Source organism: Psammomys obesus, unplaced genomic scaffold (genome assembly GCF_907164565.1).
Source record: "Psammomys obesus unplaced genomic scaffold, mPsaObe1.curated_primary_1811, whole genome shotgun sequence".
In the NCBI taxonomy this organism is placed as follows: Eukaryota; Metazoa; Chordata; class Mammalia; order Rodentia; family Muridae; genus Psammomys; species Psammomys obesus.
The window spans coordinates 6265498-6290108 of NW_026596073.1; the positions used below are offsets into that span (position 1 = coordinate 6265498).

Sequence of the window (24611 nt, forward strand, 5' to 3'; positions counted from 1 at the left end):
TTGATAGTCTGCAGGGCAGAGCCTTTTAGAGGCCCTTTGTGGCAGGTTCCCAGCCTGTTTCCTGTTTTCTTCCTCCTCTGATGTCCTTCCTCTTTGCCTTTTGGGATAGGGATTGAGCATTTTAGTCAGGGTCCTCTCTCTTGATTAGTTTCTTTAGATGTATAGATTTCAGTAGGTTCATCCTTTATTACATGTCTATATGAGTGAGTATATACCTTGTGTGTGTTTCTGCTTCTGGGACAGTTCACTCAGGATGATCCTTTCCAGGCCCCACCATTTACCTGCAAATTTAATGATTTCCTTATTTTTCATTGCTGAGTAATACTCCATTGTATAGATGTACCACAATTTCTGCATCCATTTTTTCAGTGTAGGGGCATTTGGGCTGTTTCCAGCTTTTGGCTATTACAAATAAAGCTGCCTCAAACATGGTTGAGCAAATGTCTTTTTTGCGTACTTGAGGCTCTTTTGGATATATGCCTAGGAGTGGTATGGCTGGATCTTGAGGAAGTGCTATTCCTAGTTGTCTGAGAAAGCGCCAGATTGATTTCCAGAGTGGTTGTGCAAGTTTACATTCCCACCAGCAGTGGAGGAGAGTTTCCCTTTCTCCACAGCCTCTCCAGCATGTATTGTCACTTGAGTTTTTCATGTTGGCCATTCTGATGGGTGTACATCTAGTCCTGGCTAAATATCTTATAACGATTATATTGACACTGATGTGAAGTCACAATGTCTCAGACTCAGAGTTAGTGAAATTCTCCACATTCCATAAAGATTTCAAAATACAGTTAAAATAGTGGTTCTCAACCTGAAGGTTGTGACCCCTTGGGGTCGCACGGATTAAAACCATGAGAAAACACAGATATTTACGGTGTGATTCATAACAGTGGCAAAATCACAGTTTTGAAGTTGCAATGAAAATAATTTTATGGTTGTGGGACACCATAATCTAAGGAAGTATATTAAAGGGTCATAGCATTAGGAAGGTTGAGAACCACTGGGTTAAAGTGAAATACCTGATACCCCATTTCTCTGCTTCATTTGATCTTCTGGGAATCTGCTGAATAGTTCATATTATGTGTACATTGAAAAGAATGAATTATTTAAGAGGTGGTTTAGTGGTTCAGAGAACTTACAAGAACTTACAAGAAAGCTGTACCCAGAACATCTCAAAATACAGTTGCCTAAACTTGACTTCAAACATGAAAACACCAATTGACATGCTAACTGCTAATGTTGCTAGTGGAATTCCCACAGGGCTTACTCTTGGCTTAAGAACTACAGGCAACTGATGCTTGCTGGGAGAGGGGTAATTCTTCTTCTCTGTGATAGGCTGAACAATACCAAGAGATGAGCATTAACACATAGGCACAGCTATGATCTCATACCATTATATGTTTTATAAAAACATACACATATAAGTAACAGTTATAACTGATGAATAAGGAATCTTAACTCTGAGAGGAAGTGGGCAGGATGCAGGAAGGGTTGGAGGAAGGAGGGTAGGGAGAATGGTGCAGATACAAGGCTCACATTTGAGAGTCCTGACAAATAAAAAATGGTTAGGAAAGAAAAGTAGTGTTTACTGTTCTGTCCGAGGACCTGAGTTCCGATTCCAGCATGCATATCAGATGGCTCACAACTGCCTGTAAGTCCTCCTCCAAAAGGGCTGACCTGTACATGCGCATACACACATGCATACATGCACATACTTTTTTTTTTTTTTTAAAGAGAAGAGTATCAATTAAGAATAACAATTCAGTCCGGTAGCTCTAAATCTTAGTGTACTGGTCAAAACTGCTTGGACTAATTTTGGCTTAAATTCAAGATTTAGAGTTTGTTTTTCAAAATTCTCAACTCAGAAGGGAACTCTTTTCTTGAGCCAATGAATACCCACAGTTGCAAACCAACTTTCAAAGGAGAATGCTATCTGCACAAACCTTTCACTTGGCACAGTTATTCCCCCTTGGTCAGAACCTTCACCAGGAACCTGGATCTTTTTTATAATTTCTGTCATCTTGATTATCATGTTGGCCCATACTTGATAAATTCCAAGTAAGCTCTACCCCAATAGGAATAGTTTTTAAAAGATGTCAAGTATGACAAAATTCCGTACAGAATGCTATAATCACTTACCAACACAGCAAAATATTTTGGGTGGGAAATAATGAATATAATACCTGGAAATTCTACATGTTAATCCTTCTTTAGTACAAAGAAGGCATGTTTATCATCAAAGACTCTCCTGTGTCATGGTTTGTTTCTTTTGAATCATGGGACTGCCCAAGCTTATTATCTGATTATGTGATTGAATATTTAACTCGCCTTAGAAGGTTAATCCCCAATAATCCACAAAACATCATAAACGGTTCTTCTGAGAACAATTTGTATTTACATATTATGTCAAATTATATCTCTTGTGCAATTAAATCTCTTATTTTGGATTTAGTGCAGGTATAAGACAGTTAGCTACCTGCTGTGAAATAAACCTTCATAGACCTGAAGATTATGTTGAAATAAACCTGCAGTCTTTTGACTGAGACAATAAATACAGAGAAGGTGTGGTGAGGGGTATATAAATTTCCTGGATATGGTTTGTGATGTGGGAATAATCACATCTCTGTTCTTTCTTGAAGCATAGAAATTGATCAGTGGAAGACAGGTTGCTTTTTGCCCAGGAAGTTATATGTGATGTAAAAAATTGATTTGGGATACAAGCGATTACTTTAGCGTATTAGAACCAATCCATGCACACAGAAGACGAACTTTCATGGAGCAAAATTTGATAACTTTGAGGCATTTTATGGAATTGTTCACTACCTTCCTCTAACCTTTGTTGAAATTGTATTTCCTTGATTAGGTGAATGGGGCCCATATAAGGTATTAGAAATTATAATGCCGGCTGAAAAATGACTCTATTGTGTTAGGAAAATGATATTACATTTCAGTTTGGTACAAATAGCCTCTGGAATTTGCTCAGGATAGTTTTCCTGATAGTCAGTTTGCCGAGTCCTAGCTGAGAGTGAAGTTGTTCTTGTTTTCTGTGTGGTTCTGAGCAATGCTTACTGGGGTCCCTGAGGCTCCACGGTGATGTGGAAGAATTAGAGGACAGAGGAGGTTGGTGCAAATCCCCAAGGCACAACTATCCTTAGACTCTGCTGGCTTAAATTCTGTTGGCCTAGAATTAAGGTCTCTGAGCTTGTTTTCAGACACAATTAGGATGTTCCCTTAAGAGGAAGATAAAGGAATGCTGCTATATTGGTCTTCTTGGCAGAATGAGAATGAATGATTAGGAAAAGGAGCCTTTAGCAGAACTAAGGGTTACAAGCAGCCTGTTCATCCTTAAAGAGGCCTTTGGGAAAGGTAGGTGCTCAGGGTAGTGGGTGGATGCCAAGCTGTTTGTTTTGCTCTTCTCTCTAAGTGTGTTCTTAAAACATTTAATTAGAAGAGAAGTATTTCATTAAATCTATTTTTATACTATTAAGAATAGAATTGGTTTCAAGCAGTACCCTAGCTAGATTTACATAGCATTGATTCTAAGCCAACCAAAAAAAAAAAAAAACATATATATGTTTTACATGTATATGCAAAATAAAAAGTACAGAGGGCCTTGCCATGTATGTTTCTTTTGTATCTATATTTGAGTCTAGATTCTTATGAAACTGCTTTATTTTTACATTAAAGTCAGACCTTAATATCAGACAATGATATTGGAAAGACATTTATCTTTTAGAAATATTTTTATTAATTTTTTTGAGAATTTCATACAGTGTATTCTGATCATACACACTACCACTCCTAGCTCCTCTGAGACCTGCTGCTATCTCTCTATCCCAAATTCATGTCTTCTTGCATAAAGCCCACTGTGTCCAATTTGTGTTGCCAAATATTTTCGATTGGTGGACAACTCTTGGAAAATGGTTGACCTACCAGGGATTGCATCCCCAGAAGCAATTGGTTGCCAATAGCTCCTCAAGTAGGAATGAGGCTTCATGACTACCTCCTCTCTTCATGCCAGATTTGTCATGCTTGAGCTTGCACGGGTCTTGGGCATGCTGCCACAGCCTCTGTGGGTTCATATGTACGTGTGCCTTGTTATGTCTGGAAAGCTGTTTCCTTCCACCACAATCTTTCTGCCCCAACTTTTGAGTTGAACCCTGAACTCTGGGGGGAAGGAGCACAGCATAGATGTCCCATTTAGGACTGAACAGTATTCTCTTATTTTCTGCATGTTGAGCAGTTGTGTATCTCTGCGTTAATCCTCATGGTAATCCTCATACAAAATTTTGGCCCAGTATGGATGTTTTTAAATCGAGTCTATTAAATTCTAGATATAAAAATCTAACAGATCAAAGGATTGCATGACACTGGTAGTCATTTCCTGCCAGGACAGTCATTATAGTTTACAGAGGTCACAGGAAGGTAAGAATGGTGATAACTTTTCTCCTCTGACAGCGTGAATAATGCCTTTTAGCACTAGGAAAGCTAGTCACTAGGGACAAAACTTCCAGGTGACTATCACCTTGATTTCTTACATTCTTTGAGTCGAATATGTGGTATGGTCATCAATAGGGTATTATTATCAAGTTCTAGGGTTAACCAAGAACTATGGCACGTGTACTGATACAAAAGTGACACAAATGTTTTGGGGGTTATTACACTTTCTTATTTTATTTAAGGCTCAGTCCACAAGATGGAAGCCATGCTTAGCACCACTTTTGGGGAACAAGAAGCTTAGCTAAATAGGTGATAAACCCTGGTGGAGAATCTACTGTTGTTATTCTACTAGATGGATACAGTGTTAAAGAAACTCTACTACTAACTTTTTATCCAGAGATTACCAAATTTCTCAACATTTATCTTTTGACAGTGAACAAAGGTTTATGTCAATCTTCATTTATTTTTCCTACCAAATTTGTGTGGCTTTTCAAAGGACTGTAGTTAATGTTATGCAATTCTTTTTATCTGTTGGAGTTATATGTGGAACTTGATAGGCCCAATTTAAAAATTTTCATACTCAGTAAAATGTTTGCATATTACCAAGAAAATTTGGCCTGAGAATTGCATTTGAATATCTTCTGTTTAAAATAAGCACGCATTCAAAAAATAAAATAAAATACATTTTAAGGGGCTGTGATAAAACTATGGCTCACAATAATGCCAGGTATTTTCCAAATTTCTGATTTTTACTAGTGTTTTTTGTTTAATTCCATAACCTTACAAATACAGAAGGTAGTCCAGAGATGAGCAACAACAACAAAATACTTGTATTTTCTGATTTGCTTTGTTATTTTTTAATTGTATTAGTTTTCATTTGCCTAATATTTCTAAGGAAATTCTGGTATTAGATTTTATTACTTATTAAAAGGGGTCTTTGTAGCTTTGACTATGCCTTGCCATATCCAATAGCAATACCGTACCAATACCTTGGTACTGTAACAGTAGAGAGGGGATGATTGTTCTTATCTTACATACATGACTACTTATCAGTATATGAGGACATAAGATCGTTTAGCCACAAATGAGAGTAGTGAGTACTCAGCTGACCTTTCCACCTCTAATATCTTGTCCTTTTTATTACATGAACATTCTTAAATTCTGGTTTATTCCAGGTTGTAAAGTGGACTCATTCTCCCACATAAGTGGGCCTGGGACTCAGATTTTATGAGTCTCTATGAAGCAGGAATGACAGCCCCTGCCTATAAGAATCTTGTGAGATTTGGGTGTCGTTTTGATAAGGTGTCTGCTGTTGACTAGCACAATACAAGTCTAATTTTCCTGCTTTTTCGACTCTAACTGATGAGTCTCGAACACACGGGTCTCATTGTTTACTGGTCTGCAGAAGGGCAAAAATGTCTCACTTCTCCTAGAAACTAGGGTGATGTTGGCAAGTGCTGAGGAATCTTTCACTCTTCTTCCACAATCCTTCTAAGTTCTTTGGTTGGGTTGTTGTATGGTCTAACTCTTGGTTTTGCCTGCAGTTGTCTCCATGTGTGGATTCTCTACCCATCCAGGAAACTGACAACCTGGAGCTTCATGTTGTAACTTTTCCTCTCTGTGTTCTCAGGGAGTGTTGGGTAAACTTAACACAAAGAACTCTCTCCTGGTTGAAGTAAAGGCGGTCAACAGTCATGCTGGACACCAGAATGAGGATGGAGAACATCTCTCTGGCATTATAGCTGAGCTGACAAGTGACTAACACCCTCTTTAACTCGTCAATACGCCCATGGGGAATATTGTACTGTTCTATAGGGAATTCCAAAAGATTCTGGATCCTACACAGCTGCAGAGAGAATTTGAATCTCATCCTGAATACTAACCAAACTAATACAACATTCTAACATCAATAGCTAATCAAAAAGGCGTAATTAAACAAAGAAGACTGATTATGGTCCTGTGATTATGGTCCTGTGAGAAATGCAATCAGTTCCTCAGGGGGCCTTTGAAGACTCCCTCCCACTCTTGTATATATTTTTCCTATCACACATGACAACTTATATTTTCTAGTTATATGTGTGACTAGTTGCTTAGTATCTGTTGCTTCTCAAATGCAGAGATCCTATCTGTTGTTCACTGGTGTGTCCTTATTACCTCCTGCTATTAACAGCTCCCTCTTTCCTAGTTCTTCAAAAATAAAGAAGAGGATTTGTTAGCAATTTTTTTGAAATCAGCTGAAACTAACAGACAACATGTTTGATTTTCCTGGGATGAAAAGGTTTGGAAACAATTTTGGTATAATTAGTAGGAAATCTATTGAAACTAAATATACCTTAAGAACCAAGGCAGGAAATCATTAGGATTGGTAATGAAGACCTGTAGTGTTAGAAATTAGGGAGAGGTGGATTAAGACCTGAGAACATTATTAATGAATGGGAAAGGAAAAACATAGGTTATCAAATTAGTCTTGGCATATGGGGCCATGTGGACTCGAGAGAGCTGTAGAGAGGACTGGATGAAGAAGAAGGCAGATACTGTAGAGATGAATGTTTTGTGGGAACTATTTAATACATCGGTGCAGAGAGGCGCAGAAGGAGATGCAACAGCATCCATTAGTGTCTTAAAATGTTTAGATTGTGTGGAACCCTCACACCCTCAATTTTGTGGGCCAGCCACTGTCTTGATTTGAAGAGTAATTAGTAGCCAGATGTCAAGAGGAGCTCTGCAACTTCTCTGCTTTTCGCCAGAGTCTTTCATCAACTTTAGCACTTCTGTGTCAGGAGCAAGTCATTCTTTTAAGAGTGTTGGCCTCATCTGTGGCCTTAACACGTGCAGCTTCAGATGTTCCCAAGAGTGATGGGTCCCTAGGACTTTGGAGGAATCACATGGATGCGTTCCAACTCCATAAACAACTGGCAGGACCAAAGAAAGTGCATTAGAAAGAACAGCTCCTCCATGCACTCCCAGCTATAAATCTGGTTTGATTGAGAGGATAGGGTTATTGTATGGCAGAAGGAGGAGATTACAGCTTCTGGTAGAGAGCCAGGCAGGCGGCTGTCTGCCAAGTCTCATTTCCAGTACACCCAGGAAACTGTGGTCTGTGCAGTAGCATGAATCAATTGTGGATGTTGACAACACACTGCTGCCATATTGTGGCACCTCAGCACCTATTAAAGTGATAGAGTGTTTGGGAGATAATGGGAGTGAGTTGTTCTGCATACCCCTTAAGTGCATATGACCAGAATTATTAAGCTAAAGCTCTTGAGAGACTTTGCCTTCTGTTTTATTCGTTCTGTATTTATTACGCTTATACCTCCCGTCTTCTATTAATTATAAGTGAGACAGAGAAGATGGCCTGGGAATCTCTGAAAGCTTTATGCAGAGTATGGTAACAGTTTGATTCATCTCTTGCCCGCTTTGTCTTCCAGTTGTACTTCAAAGACAAGCAGAACATATTTTTCATTCATCTATATGGATGACACTCTGTTTTGAACTAACATCTACTGAGGTGTCATTTCATAATAAGTTTTACAATCATTTGTACACTGCTTTAATTCTCAAGAATGGAAGACATTTCGGCAAGTTTTACATACATATAAAAGCACTGAGAAGTTTTAGATACAGAGTGCTCTCAAGTAGCAGAGTGACCTATCTCAAATCCTATCTTCTCTGACACAGAGCATCTTTCTGGGAAAATCGTAATTTTATAAGGGTAAGAAATGTGCGATCAGACAACCAACATGATTTGGGTGCCAGAAAAATGACTCAAGGTCTCTTATTCTAGGTGTTTGCTGAGATTTTTTTTTTCTTGTTTTTGGTTTTGGGTTTGTTTTGTTGTTGTTTGAATTTTTAGTTTTCTATATTTGTTTGTTTTATTTACATTATTTTTTGGTTAACAAGTTCTCTGAACCTGTTTACTTGCTGGGCTTTTGGGGGAAAGTTATTGTGATAACATTACACAACAGTTTTATTTTGAGCAACATATGAGACACTGAATGGGAAAGCTCTGTACAATAAACAGTAGAACATAGTGTTATTCGTGTGTAGCTGATCTCCATGTCCACCAGAGATGGAGAATATGTGTTTTTCTATCAGTGACCAGGTTCTGTCAAATAAACTGTTTTTGAAAACCTAAATCTTGAAAGATGCATGTATGTGTGTGTGTGTTCCTGAAATATGGTGAGCATGTGAATGTCAGAGACAACTTTGTGGAACTGATTCTCTTTCCAGTTCTTGTGGGTTGCAGGTCCAATTCCAGTTAAGAGGTTTTGGGGGCAGCAAGTGCTTTATCAGTGGAACCATCTTGCAGTTCCTGATTTCCTTCTAAAATCCCCTTGAATTTCAGGTGGAACAGCATGGAGCCTGCCCTTCTGAGCATGCTGTCTAATGCACAACCTTCCCTGACTCATTCCCATGCTCTGTTTTTTCAGTGTGTCTCAGCCAGTCTTTATTTGCTCTTTATCCGTCTATATCAGGCTTTCCCTGTTCTCCTGCTTAAAATGTTTTTTGTTTTGTTTTCTTTTCTTTTCTCTTGATTTTCACTGTCACCATTTTTTGTTTAGGAGGTACTTCAGGATAACCTTTTTATGAGGCCTTCTTCAAACCCATTATTTTAACTGGCACAGGCCTTGGTCCCTTTTGTTAACCAGGTATTTTATTTAATTTTTTGTTTGTTTTCATTATCATTACTCGACTGTTCAAACCAGAAGTTAGAAATTTCATTTTAACAAGTAGATGCTGTCCTTACCTGTGCCTTAGAAACTGGGCACATTGTAGGTTATGCAGTAATAGCACTCATCAGTAAATGACCAATCATCATGTATTTGAAAGGTCTTAAGTCAGTGCCCCTCTGGAAACTTGGCGTATTTGTCCAATATCTATTTGATAAAAATCCTGGGGTTTCATGAAACATTCTAAAGGCCCATTTAACTTTTAAAGACTTAATACTGACTCTGAGGCACAGAGATAATGAACCTTCTCATTTTGATGAGTGCTGTGTAGTGAGGTAGCCATCTCACTATGCAGGCACTTTGGGTAGCAAAACTGAAGTGGTGCCATTCACTGGGATGCTCAAGCTCTATATTTTTAAATTGTAGCATGCATTATTATAAACACTTAAAAACACTTTACCACGTCACCTACCAATCTCCATTAAAAAATATTTGACGGAGAGCCTCTCCTCATTTCCAATGTTTATAGATCGCTATCTGTGTAAAGGACATAGAGAAGACATTAATATACATTATGTAGCTTTATTGTCCTCTCAGGTTCATCTCTCCAGGGACAGGCACTTTAATTATTTAACTTTTTTAAAATCAATATCCTAAAACTGCAGCATCACCTCTGTTAAAGAACAATGATGAAAACGGCAGCAAAGTGGGTTGGATATAGGAAAACAACATCTAACTTTAGAAATCATCTGGATTCTTCAAGGCTACCTTAGGGTCCTAATAATGGCCACAAAAAGTCACTGCCCTGGTCTTTCCTGAGGATAAGTTGTTATATTCATTGTCATTTGATAGTTGTCATCCAGATCATAAAGGCAATACAGGACAGCCTGTTGACAGTGCAGCTTCTGATTTTCTTCTTTGTATATTCTGACATGAATGGGCAAATGGGTTCAAAAGAAAACCTTCTTTGAGAATCACAAGCGAAAAAAAAAAAGCCTTAAGACCTAGAAACTTCTTATATATGAAGACAAATGTGTAATTACATCTGGAAGGTCTTCCTATCTTTTTTGTTTTCTCTTCCATAAAATAAAAAAATTAACAGCAATGCAAGAAAAAAAATCCTAATTACTGGTAATTACTGATGATAATGAGAGTCAGAGAGCGAAACTAAAAGAAAAACAAAAACAAAAAAAGAAATGTAGCTGTGTGAATGGTATGCCAAAGAGAACAATTGGAAAGGGAAGTGTTTTTCAAACCTAGCCTGAAAAATTGAGTTAAAATAGACGGAGCGCCGCTCTTTCAGAGCTCCACTGTGAAGGCAAGCTGTAAAAGGGTGGGTACTGTCTGCTCTAACCATAAGGTGCGGAGCAAGGTGTGCAGACCACTGCTTGCCGGTGTTTGTGGGGTGGGTCTTCACTCACTGTCTTCTAAGGGCAGTGGGTTCAGGGGTGTGGCCCGAGAGTGCCAGGGAATACCATTAGGGACAGGGTTTTTTGAGTCTCACAGCTCTTATATTACCCCTTTGCTCTACTCTCGAGTGTTTTTGTGTTATCTAGAAATCTGAATTTCAAGCCAGAATATCTTTGTTTATTGCTTATTCTCACTGCTTTTTCTTGCCATTGAAAATACTGCTGTCTTTTCTTAATAGTGGTCGTCTCTCTTCAGGATATATGCATCACTATTTAAAGCAGAATGTTTACTTCAGTCGAATCTGACAAAGAAAGCTATGTGGCTAAGGAAGAAATAACACTGATCTTTGAAAGGCTGCTTTAACTTTGGAGTGTAATTGCTCCTTTTGTCATTCTATTATCATTTTTATATGAAGTGCTTCCAATCACACCCCTAGGAGGGAACTTTCTTCCCATCATGCCTGTGAGGCAGGAGTGTGACAGCTGTCCTTCGGCGGTTTTCCAGACATCTCTTGAACAAGGAAATGGGGTTTTCTCAGCCAGCTTTAGAGGTTGTTTCTCGGTGACCCTGACACAGAGGTACTGAACTGCACTGGTGTCTCTTGTTGAGTTACAACGTCCTAACTTTGGCTTCTGCAAAAGGCACACAATGTTTTTGTGTAGACAAACGGAGTTCAGTGGGTTTAAGAAAGTACATTGTCACTGCTGCTTTCAAGGAACATATATAATGTCCCCTGGGAGCTTCAATAAATGATCTAAAGCAGAGAGTCCCAGGATAGTTTTGGGTGTACACGATCCGATACTTATATTCATTGTGTATCTGCAGAGGGCAGCTAAACTTCTCTTTAGATTTTAAAAATAATTTTGCCTAGAAGTGATGAAAACTCACAGAAGCAGAGATGTGGCTAGGTACCAATCTATATCATTCTTATGCAAGAGGACAATGTGCTCAGAGAAGAAGTGTCAGTGTGACCCGAGCTAGTCAGGGTGACTCGTGGCGGCTGGGCATGGAAGAGTTTTGTATGTAAAAGAGAAGTAGAACAGAATTCCAGGAAGAATTCTCAATCTTGAGTCAAACACATGAAACAAATGTCTTTCTTTATGTATAGAAGCATACATTTGCAAATGAATGGAGAATAGGAGAGAGAATGGAAACTTCAAGTACTTGTGCAAACATCAGGGAATAAGTTTGATTCACCAGAATTCATGAGAAAAGCTAGGTATGATGTGTGTTCTAGTAATCCCAGTGCTGGGGACAAAGGCCTGACCAGCCATCCCAGAGTACTCAGTGAGGTCCTGGCCAGTGAAATACTTTTTCTCAGGAAGCAAGATGGGAAATTGCTGAGGGAAGACACTTGTGGTTGTCTCTTACCTATACACACCTCACACACGCACACACACACACACACACACACACACACACACACACACGTGCACTCGCGCACGCACACACACACAGACACAGACACACACTTAAATATTTTTAAAAAATCCACTAAAATAATAGGTTTTTAAAGTACATATGCTTTAGTAAGATGGATCAATTAATTTTAAAAGTTTCTTTCCTACAAAGACTTCATTTTTTACATTTTTAATTTTTTTTTTTTACAATTTATTCATTATATATCCTGATTGAAGCCCCCTTCCTTAACTCCTCCCAGTCCCACCCTTCCATCCTCTTCTCCTCTATTCCCTTCCCCTTGTCCACTGAAAAGGGAAGTTCTCTTCGTTTGCCATCTGCCCATAGCTTGTCAAGTCTCATCAGGACTGCCTGGATCGTCTGTGTCCTGGCAAGGCCACATTGCCATGGGCAAGTGATCCAAGAGCAGGCAACAGAGTTCATTACCGAGGCAGCCCCTGCTTTTCTTACTCAGAAATCTATGTGGAGATTGAACTTCTTATTGGCTACATTTGAGCAGGGACTCTAGATCCTTTCCATGAATGGTCCTTGGTTGGTACATCAGTCTCTGCAGAACCGGGGGGCGGGGAGCTCAGAGTTTTTTTAGTTTTGTTGGTCTCCTTATGGGGCTCCTGTCCCTCCATGTTTTTCTATCCCCCACTTCTTCCATAAGACTGTGCTCTGCCCAAAGTTTGGTTGTGAGTCTCAGCATCTGCTTCAATCCTCTGTTGGGTGGAGCCTTTCATAGGACCCTCTATAGTATCTTCCATCCTGTTCACTCTCTTCCACAGCTTCTGGTGTCTATCCTGTTTATCCCTCTGAATGAGATTAAGCATCTTCCCTAGGGTCCTCTTTGTTGTTTAGTTTCTTTAGGACTGTAGATTTTAGTATGTTTATTCTATACAGTTGCTATGTCAATAGCAACTTTATTTGTAATAGCCAGAATCTGGAAACAACTTAGATGTCTCTCAGTTGAGGAATGGATACAGAAATTGTGGTACATTTACACAACGGGACTACTACTCAGCTGCTAAAAACAAGGAATTCATGAAAATTACAGGCAAATGGATGGATCTAAAAAAGATCATCCTGAGTGAGGTAACTCAGAAACAGAAAGACACACATGGTATATACTCACTTATAAGTCTATATTAAAAATATAATATAGGATAACCATACTACAAAGATTTTAAATAGCTAGAAATTAATGTTTTTACATCTGCACACTGTCATGTTGTAAACCATAGGTAGGACTCTTTTCGCGACATGACTGAGACTAAAATTTAGCACAAATAGAGCATCCCTGTAGAAGTAATATGCCGTAAGTTTGCAAAGGTGAGTGTCTGAGGCTTAATGATAGCTTCCCATTCATAATGAGCAGGCTGTGTCCTTAGTCACTATCAACTCTATTTGTGGAAAAGTTGTGTGGCATTCTGAACAGCTGCTGTGGTGGGCTGTGTATGTTAACTATACAGGCCGAAATGTGCTGATATGAATATTTTGACTAATGTCAGTTCACTATTTATAAATTGTTTAAATTTGTCAAATGATAAGCACCTTCATGTGTGTATGTCCACATGGAACACTTCAGATATTCAAACACTGAGAAATGTCCTTTCCTAAATACCAGGGATTTTTTCCCTTCTTTAAATAATTATTTTAAAACCTTCACACAAATCTGCATTATACATCAAGTATATCCCCTCCTAGCCCCCTTTTCACCCACTTCTGTGGGTCCTGGCCCTCCCCCTGGACACTTTTACGTCATTCATAGGTTTTATTTGTCTATATAAATCATAGAAACAGACAGTGATAGAAAAAAAACATAAAGTATTTGTCTCTTGAAGACTGATTCAATTTACCCAACATAATGTTCTGCTGAATCACTTTTTCTTAAGCAATATATAGATTCATATATTTACATAGGTAATACTTATATAGATATTTTATTTTAAAGATGAAAAACTCCATTATGTATATTCAGTTACTTATAAGTTGAGTACAGCTTACCTAGTTGTCAAACTATGTTGATTCTGCCTTGTGTCATTTTGAGAATATTCTGTGGGTGTCCAATGTTCTACCAATCTTTAGACAATGTTAACTGTGAAGAAAAGACCTAATATATGTATTTGTGGTCATTTATTGCCTCTTTTCTTCTACTTCTACATTTTCAGTTTTAGTTTGGGCAGGTTGACTCATGAGAATCGCTTTTTTTTTTTTTTTTTTTTAGATTGCAATTAATTTAAAATTACTGCACCTAAGTTTCCTTTATTCTCAAGTATAAGATTCTTACCTATTTGGATGTCTTGGTAGTGTTTCATGTACTTGTGTCAGCTCACCTCTGGAGAATTACTTGGTAATGAAGTTGAGCCTTACTTTTGTGATTTTTTTTTAGCTGAGAAGTTTAAAAATAAATATAGAATTAGGATACAAAAAAGAGAGGTTGAGGAGAGGAGGAGAAAAAAGAGAGAACAATTTTTTTTAATTTAGATGAAATAAAAAACAGATTAAATTCTTGAAAGCAAAAAGCAGTAACAATTGCACCCCCCCCCCCCCCCCAAAAAAAAAGGAAAACACAGGATGGTTTTATGCAGAGCTAACCCTCAAAGCAGCAAAAACTCTTATTAAACACTTCAAAACTCTTTTAGTTCTTCAAAAAGTTGCAGAACTAAATTTAGCTTCAGCATTGTTGCTACTAAGGAAGACACAGCTTCACATGCCACTCCTGAAAAACAAGGCCCACTGGGTCAAATAAGTGAGGTGCGCATGAACTCACAGAGCCTGAAGCAGCAAGCGCAGAGCCTACATGGGTCTGCTCCAGGTCATCTGTATGCATAGTATTGCTATTAGTTTAGTATTTTCATGGGACTCTTGACTGAGAACAAGTGGGTCTCTGATTCTTGTGCCTGCTCTTGGGACTTTTTTCCTCCTATTGTGTTGCCATGTACAACTTCAACATGATAGGTTTTGTTTGATCTTGTTGTATTTTACTTCTTTAAGTTTGTTTTTTGTCTCTTTGAAGCCTATTCTTTTCTAAAGGGAGTGGATCTGGAGGGAAGGGGAAGTGGGGAGGAACTGGGAAGAGTGGGAAGAAGGGAAACTATAATCAGGATACCTTGTATGAATAAACAATCTATTTCCAATAGATGGGAAGAAATGAAAGTTTGCCATACATTTGAAAATGACAGAGAAATAACTTAAAATTCATATGAATAAAAAAGAACTAAAAAAAAGTGTTGAGACTGAAAGATTATGTGGACTTTTGGATTTAGACTAACTGCCTTTTCATATTATGATATGGGCCCAAACCTATGTGGGTCAAGGAGTGGAATATAGTGGTTTGAATGAGAAGGACTTCATGCTCATATGTTTGAATACTTGGTCCCCAGTTGGTAGAACTGTTTGGCAAATATTAGGAGGTACAGCCTTCTTGGATAAGGCATGTCACTATGAGACTTCTTGAGGTTTTAAAATACTCCTACAATTTTCATTGTGCTCTCAGCTTACTGTTTATTGATTGAAATATAAACTCAGCTGCCGCTCCAGTGTCATGCCTGCCGCCTTTGCCCTTGCTGTGATAGTAATGTACTCATCCCTCTAGAACTGTAAGTCCCTAATAAACCCTCTTTCTGTTTCTTTCCTTGTTTATGATATTTTACCACATCAATAGGAAATTAACTAAGACAACATATGGACACATACACACTAACACAAACATCAGGAAATAACCTTTTCTATTAGTTTATTTTTCTTTTTATTGAAAATAAGATTTTTCTTTTTTTTTTTTTTTTGTTAAGACAGGATTTCTCTGTGTAACATCCTTAGCTGACCTGGAACTCACTCTGGCCTCAAACTCACCTACCTTTGGGCGAGGCACTAGGGAGGCATCCCTGGTGCTGGGATTAAAGGAGTTCACCACTGCTGACCAACCATTTTGTTTTTAATCTTACATTGTAACCTGATTATCGTTTCTCCTACCTCTAGTCCTCCCAGTTCCTCTGGTAGCTCCCTCCCATCCAGATTCACTCACTTTATACTTCTTATTTGAAAACAAACAGGCTTCTAAGGCATAATCATAAAGTAGAATATAATAAGATCAGACAAAAACTAATGCTTGAGAGTTGCAGAGGACAAGCAAACAGAAGAAAAGGAACCCAAGAAAAGGTACAAGAATCAGAAACCCATTCATTCAAACACTCGGGAGTCCCATAAAAACACTGAGCTATAAGCCATAATATATGCAGAGGATCTGGTGCAGACCCATGCAGAACCTGTGCATGCTAACTCAGTCTCTGTGAGTTCACATGAGCTTTAAATTGATTTAAAGGACTTGCTTTCTTGCTTTCTTGGTGCCATTCATCCTCTTTGGCTCTTACACTCTTTCTACCTCTTCTGAGCAAGACTCTAATCTGTATGTAGAACAGAATGTCATCTGAACTAATTTTTTTTGCAGCTTTTTTTCCCCTTCTACTTCCCTTCCTCCCCCTCTTCCTCCTCCTTCGCCTCTTCCTCTTCCTCGTTTTCTTTTTCTGGACAGCAGTATTTGGTTTTTCTCTAGGTTCTTGGACTATGTGATCTCTGGTTCTTGGTCACCCAGGCAGTGAAACCTATGGGTTCCATTTCATGGACTGGGCCTTCAGGCAAATCAGACGACGGTTGGTTACTTCCACGAGGTTTGTGCTACCATTGCACTAGTGTATCTTGCTGGAAGGACAAAATTGTAGATCAAACAGTTTGAGGCTGGCTTGGTGTTTACATTTCTCTATTTGTAGCATTCAGAGTACCTTCATGTACCAAAGACACTAGCATGTAGGAGTTAAAGCTCTGTGTAGACAGCATCTCGATTCTCTGTCTTCAGTGAGTTGTGTGGGAACTGTCTTCAGCAAAGGGGCCTTACAGTCAGTTCTTGGAGAGCAACCTATAATAAGCATCAGCATAAGCAGTTTGGGGATTCCAATGAGACATCTTTGGCCAACAACTCAGTCCTGGTACTGGAAGCTTCATTTGGTGACAGGAGATGTCTAGCTGGGACTCTGTCTCCTCCATTATTTGGCAATTTTATTTATGTTACCTTCAACTGTGTATATATTTTAGAAAGCTTCTACTATATTTGGTTTCTATACTACCCCTCACATGGCTCCTAATTTCAGTGGTCTTTCTCAGTATTCCCTCTCTTAGCCCTCTCTTCCCTTCCCTCCCCCCCGACATGTATTCTACCATTCCAATCCTTTTATCCATCCGTAATGATCTATTCTATTATTATGCTTAATGCTAGACTTAACTGAGCTTCACTTTTAATATTTCAAAAGGTTTTGAGAATTTTTATGAATGATGTCAAATGTCTGTAACTTTCAATGAAAACTCATATTTTACATGTAGTAAAAAATATTTAGAATTGCTTTTAGAATGGACATTATTTAGTATACAGAACATTGACGTGTCTAACTTGAGAAACTTTTCTACCAAGAAAAAAATATATACTAAAGAAAATGCAGCATGAATTAGACTTCTCTAAAGGAACAGAATTGAACAAATTTTATAGCTATATCTTTCTATCTATCATCTATCTATCTATCTATCTATCTATCTATCTATCTATCTATCTATCTATCATCTATCTACCAACATTACCCATCACACAGCAATAGTCTTTCTAACTGGTTACTAACACATTCTCAAACAGGAAAATGGATACACTATATGGGTCATACAGTGACTCATTACTGTAAAGTAAAGGCAAATCCACTTTAGAAAAGTATGTAAGTGTCATCACATACTATTGGACAAAATAAGTTGCAGAGAATTACTTAGGTGCTAATGTCAATTTAATGAATGCTTTGAAATGTGAAATATACACATACTAATATGTGTATGTATGTATTGAAATAAGGTTTTGTGTAGCCTTATTTTATGGACTCACAATCTACACACAAGAATGACCCCAAACTTTGATAATCTTTATTCTGCCTTCCTAATTCTGGATTACAGGCATGTACCACTAGGCTAGTTTTATGTGGTTCTAATAGTTCATGCATGATAGCAAGCTCCCTGCTTAATAGCTATATCCTTAGCCCTGGGTATAAGTTCTTTTTTAATTTATAATTATTTTATTTTTATTATTAGTTACATTTTATTAACTTTGTATCCCAGCTGCATCCTACTCCCTCATTCCCTCCCAAGCCTTCCCTCCCACCCTTCCTCCCTCATCTCCTCCCTGCCCCTTTCTAAGTCCACTGATTGGGGAGGACCTCCTCCCCTTTCATCTGACCCTGTTTTATCAGGTATCTTCAGGACTGGCTGCAAAGTCCTTCTTGTGGCCTAGCAGGACTGCTCCTCCCTTGGGGGGTGGGGAGGTCAAAGATCCTGCCATTGAGTTCCTGTTAGAAATAGTCCCTGTTCCCCTTACTATGGGAAACCAATTGGTTACTGAGCTACCACGGGCTACATCCGAGCAGAGGTTCTAGGTTATATCCATACATGGTCCTTGGTGGAGTGTCAGGCTCAGAAAAGACCCCTGTGCCCAGATATATTTGGTTGGGTATAAGTTCTTAATCGCAGTCATCCTTCAGTGGCCTGGGAATATTATGGAGGCTCTGGTATTTCAGATATTTTATAAGCTACTCTTATTCTTTTAAAGAATTCACCTCATCTTAGAAATGCAGAATAATTTCCAGGATGTGTTTTTCCTCCCATTAGTCTTTTCTAGGACGGAGTGAACCCTTTCAATCTGCAACTCAAGTATTTCTTCAGTTCAGAAAACGTTTTGTCTATTGTTGGCTTGATTATTCACTCTCTTCCATCTGTTCATTTTCCTTCATCTGAAATTCTCATTATTTGCATATCAAACCTCCTGTATTTTTCTTTAGAATAAACTTTTCTTTTTCAGTCTTTTATATTCTTATCTACTCTTTCTTTTATTCAGAGGTATTTCTACCCATAGATCTTTGTAATCTTTCAGAAGTTTTAATCTCATTTTCATTTTTCTCTAGCGCATTGAAAAAATCCAGTTTAAAATCTTTGAATGTTCTTTCTTTATTTCATGCTGTTGTCCAATTTTTAAATAATTTATTTAAAACAAAAGTCATCATCTTCACCCATATGTTGATAGATCTCCTTGTCTGTTTGTAGGTATCATGCCAAGTTTTCAGAGTCTCATAAGAGCTGGCCAACCATGAAGAGGAAGAGATAAGCTTAGTAGCTTTACATTCTTTTCAAGGAGGACTTGGGAACTGAGGAGGCAGCATGGGAAAACTTCGCGTATGCTTGCATTTGTGCTTGGGTGCTAAAAAGCCCTACACAGGGTTAGTTTCAGATCTAAGGGTGATACAGTCCCTCTTATATCTCTTATATGGGTTTGTAGACACTGCCAAGTATGAGATTCCCAAAACAACTCGTGCCCTCAAGAAAATAGTTATCACTAGCGCACCATGGTCCAAATAATAACTCTAGGCACATGGTTTCTTGATAATCATCAGGAGAATGGGCACCTACTTTGCCTTTTCATACTATGTTGATGATGAAGATGGTAGGGACATTAAGGTTCAAGATCCAGGCATGATGTCTTTCTAGAATCTTCCAAGTTTTCCTATTAGATGATGATCATTCAGGTATGAAAGATATTTTGCCTTTTATTATATGAGGAAATTAAAGCTTTGATGAAAGATGAACTTCCATGGCTATATTAATGAATGAATACTTAGTTCATTATCTTAATGAAGTTATATATTAATGAATAAATGTAAATGAATAATGTTTCAGTAATGAATGGAGCTTTGATAAATAACCTTCCATAGGTATATTAATGAATGAATATCATTTTGATTCCTATTTGGCTAGATTATAAATTTTGTACTTTTTCTAGTATGTAACTGCATCACTTCCCAGCTCATCTTGAAGCTGATGACAGGAAAATTCTGACAGTAGCTGTCAAGAACTATCTTTTCCTCCCAGACACATATAAAAATGCAGTTTCAAAGGAGTAAGTTTGAATTGTTGTGCAATGGTTTAAGTCTCACCTGAATGTCTTTTAAAAACATTTAAATACCCCTTCCCAACAAAACCAACTTAGTCTTAAAACACAACAGAGATTCATGAAAAGACACTTCTCTCTTTGTGTTAGAATGGATTAAAGCAAACAAAAATCCATTTATAAGAATCTTTGAGGGATTAGGGGCAGAAAGTTCTAATTCCCAGGTTTATAAAATAAGCATAAACTTGGAAGGGACAGTGACAGATGACAACTTAGTCAAATCTCCTCCTAGTCTTAACTGATAGCAGTTTTCAGATAATTGCTTCTAAGATGGATGCTTAAACAACACTGTCAGAAAACTGATCTAGGAACTCTAGGGGGTTAAATGGAGGAAAACAGCAAATCTCCTTTTTTTTGCCCTTCAAAAGAATCTCCAATTCTCTCACCATGGAAAAGAATAATACAGAGATGTGCAATGATCAACATAATTTTCTGAAGCTATAATTGGAACAAAATCATAATCACCACATTCCCTCTCCCTCACTATAATTTTCTCTTAAAGTCCTCACCATAGGTAACATATTGGGAATTCAAGCATTAGGGAATGTGGAGCGGCTAAAGAATGGACATGGATATTTTAGAATCTATTAATAAGTTTGAGGCAGAGGACAAACACATCATCACAATGAAGGTGGAATAATCATGGCAGCAGCTGTGTGGTTCTTCCTTGTTTCAGAGCCCAATTAATTCTTTATGGATGCCACCATGTTGTCCTACAGCCAGAGAAGACACGAACTGTCTCTTTCAATCAGGTACTTTGTTCAAGGCTGTGGGTGTAAATGAAATGTCAGAGAGGGTAAGTAGTTTTCTGAAGGTTACATTAGTGACTTACATGTTTCTTATTTAAACCTTGATGTCTCAGTCATAAGATAGTCACATTAGAGAAGCGAGAAGAAAGATTCAACCTATCCTCTTTGTAAATATCAATTGAAATGATGTGTCTGGCTCCTGAGAGTGAGGAGCCCAAGGACGATACTGGTGACTTTTAAGCCTTACAATTGTTTCTCTCAATTTTGATTTTACTTTATCTCATTTGGGATGTGAATACTGAAGCTAGAGGCAAATTAAGCTTGCACTCAGGATTCTGCTTGCTACTTCCAGGAAATAAGAGTGTCTGGAGAGTTCTTCATTTTAGTATGCATCAGGTAGAAGTAATTGTTTTGCAGCTCTTTCTGAATATTTTAGAAAGGGAAAGATTGATGACTCAGGGACTAGTTTTATCTGTTTGCTATTTCAGATCCCTCAAAACATCATATATTTCAAGGTTGTCATCACTGAATTCCTCTTACTCTTCTGAGTTTTAAACCAAAAAGTTGTAACTATATTGCTTGAGAGTATTCACAAAATATATTCAAATCAATAGATGTATTTCATGTTTTCCTTCTGTGCATCAACCAAAACTATAACTATTACAGAGGTTTGAGACTAACTGGCCCTGTCATTAATCAGAGATAAATCCTAGAGAACTCTTTCTGCTTCAAATAGAAGTTGGCAAAAGCAAACTAGATATTTTTTTGTGTCCAGATCCCCATCTCTTTCTGAGCTCACTTTTTACATTTCTGCCCCTTTGTTCCTGCTACTGCTGATATGCTGGTCCTCTTAATATTACTTACATATATTCAGTACTGCTTAGCCTCTGGGTTCTTGTATTTGATGCACTTTGTTAGAATGTCCTTCTTGTGCACCCTTACTTCCTTTCATCCTCATCGTAAACGCTCTCTCTGCAATGAAGACATTTAGAACAGTATATTGTCACTCCCTGTCTATGCAGTCATTCTTATTTGACTTTTTTTCTTTCAGATGACTGATAGTTTGTATATCACACTGATTAACGTCTTTTATTTGTTTCTGACTTTAGCACCAACAAACTTTCTTCTGGTCAGAAAGTTTCATTCTATTTGATATTTTCATGTCTCAAGTACCTAGTTTAGTAGCAAAAATGTAGATGCACAAAAAGTGTTAACAGACTAGATTGTTAAAATTATTAATATGGAAGAAAATGATTTTTATTATGTGTAGAGAATTAGTGCTCAGTGGTACTGTTTTGGGGTCCCAATCAGACTTCTGAGTTTGAAACCTAATTCTACTATTTGGCTAACTCCTTAATGTTTTTGTGTCATTTTTCTTATGTGGAACTACTGTAAAGCATATTGCAAAGGTAAATTGACATTTGGAAATTACTTCAAAGAAGAACTGGGGCATATGCATTCTAAGTAAAAGTTTATGATGGTGATTAAATTATTGAGTGAAGTAACTGGAGTTCAAAATCATGGGCAGAATGGCAATTCATTGGAAGCTATTAAAGTGCAACACGATCAATAATAAGATTGTTTCTCTCTCCTGTTGTTTTGGAACAAATGTACTGTACATATATTTAGATATTATGAAGCTCCATGAACATGAAGCTTTGTAATCAGTTTGTAATATTGACTCAGATAGATAACTATAAATTACTAATGCTAAAGTATATTCACTCTATCTTAAAATTTTTGTACATCTTTATGTCCCATCTGGGGCTAGGGAGTAAGGAAACCATGGAAGGACAGACTATCCAGAAGAGTCATTGATACTAAATAAGAATATAGTGTCAATAATCATGGCAGTGATAATAAGAATCTTATACAAGGTTACTTATGCATGGTTTAATCTTCAGGTTCAGGAATGATGGATAAGAACCCATCTTGGGATTTCCTTAACAATGAATTTTATTTAGTAAAAAAGACAGAAAGAAAAGGGTCTGGGGGAGAAACCCACCCACATTCAAGAAACATATTTGCAAATATGTCTAGCCTCTGTGCCAAATGTGACTCATAGTGGGACATTTTCAATTATATTTATGGGTTTGTTTGCTTTTTGTCTTTTTAATTATATGCATTTGCAAATCCTGGGATTGGTCCTTAGAGAGAATTTTGTAAGCTACTCAGCACTGTTTTAGGGAAAGTGGAAAATTGCTCTCATCATTCCTAGTATCCATCTCGACATCACGTTTTTGCATGTGTGTTCCCATGCATATTGTCAAACACCGTTCCTCCTCCTGGGTAGACCTGCCTGAACACCATTCATACAATTGTTTTAAACAACGCGAATGTTCAAAGATCTCTTTCCATGTATTCCAATATGAAACAAATTATATGATTATAGTATTGAATGTACTGTTCACTGTTTAAAAATATCTCTTAACAGTAAACATGTAAGGGGAATTATGGTCCTGGGGCAGTGTCACTTTGTAGACGTTCTGAAACCTCACTAGGTTGGTAAAAATGTAATTTTCCTGCCAAGCCTTTAATTAACTCCAATGAGGTATAGCTCTTTTTTAATTTAAAATACAAAATAGGTGGGTATGTTTATATATAATTAAAAACGTGTTTAACTATAGATATGTGAATATTTATTAGAAATCTGTTTGTACATATAGACATATATAATTGGGATCCTGTATGTCTTTGGACACTGTCAGAAAATATTAAATAATTCCTGAAAATTTGTCAAGATCTTCACACTGTTAGAGACCCTATGACAGTCCACTTTGACCTGCAGTATGCTTTCTTCCTGAATCTACTGCTTCCGGCTTCCTAAGGTAGTAATAGGTAACCAATGCAGATATCGCTTGTCATCTCAGTTACACCTAATGATTATATTATAAGCCTTTTGAAAGGATTGAATATTCCTTAGAAGAGGGGGGTAAAAGATAAAAAAAAAAAAAAAGAAATGTGCTCTCCTGCTGCATTGTCAACCTCTTGTTTTTCTCCTCACATATGGAAAACAGCTCATTTTCTTCCTTTCCTAATTCTTCTGCAAACACAAAAATACGGCTACTTAACAATCCCTTCTGCTGAGGGAAAAGCTGATTTCTATTCCCCTAGAGAAGCAACTTGCTGGGAATAAAGATCTGTTGTTGCCTGTGAGCTTCCTGTATTCTCCACTGATGAAATTGCCCTGTGACAAAACTCAGCATGAGGCCAGTGCATGCAGAAGAATTGTTCCTGCCTGGGCTATGGACTTTTTGGGGCTCGGCACTCCGCTGAGATGTACCATTACTGCTTCCCGTGTGATTATCCACATGCATGTGCCGTCAGTTTGCATTGCTAGGATAAGTGGTTTGAACTTGATGATTGGGTAATGGAAATGCATTCTTTCCTCTTAAATGAGATTTCATTTTCTAGCAATTTCAAGGCTTGTTAAATTTGGTCACAGAGGAATAGGAATTTGGATTTTGTTTCGCTTCCTTCTTGTTCCTTTCATCCGTTTTCCCTGGTGCTCAGAGTGAGGAAGAACACCATAGCATCACTATGGCTGTAGCCGAAGTCCTGGGCAATCTGTGTTGAAGCAGAGAGTATAGGATGCTGGTCCTCGGTCTTTTCAATTTTCTGATGAAGTGCTTGTATGCTAAGTAGCTCTTTGGAGCAATGAATGTTAGAGTTTGGCCACATTTGTTCTTTTTCAGAGATGCTTAATAGAAATCGGGGTTGCTTACACTCTTACATGGAATCAACAAATTCTTCCTTCCTGTTGCCAAGTTTAGCAAAACGCTGCTCCATTGTGCTTAACAGACCAAGGAGCTAACTCTGAAACACAATGTGGTTTCTTGTAAACTTCTTCTTCTTCTTCTTCTTCTTCTTCTTCTTCTTCTTCTTCTTCTTCTTCTTCTTCTTCTTCTTCTTCTTCTT

General features: G+C 37.8%; 1 protein-coding gene across 12 annotated transcripts in view; it reads left to right on the forward strand.

The window, feature by feature from the left end:
• Positions 1-24611, forward strand: part of Kcnc2 (potassium voltage-gated channel subfamily C member 2) — a 181819-nt gene that overhangs the window by 82146 nt on the left and 75062 nt on the right. The gene's annotated exons all lie outside the window — the stretch shown is intronic.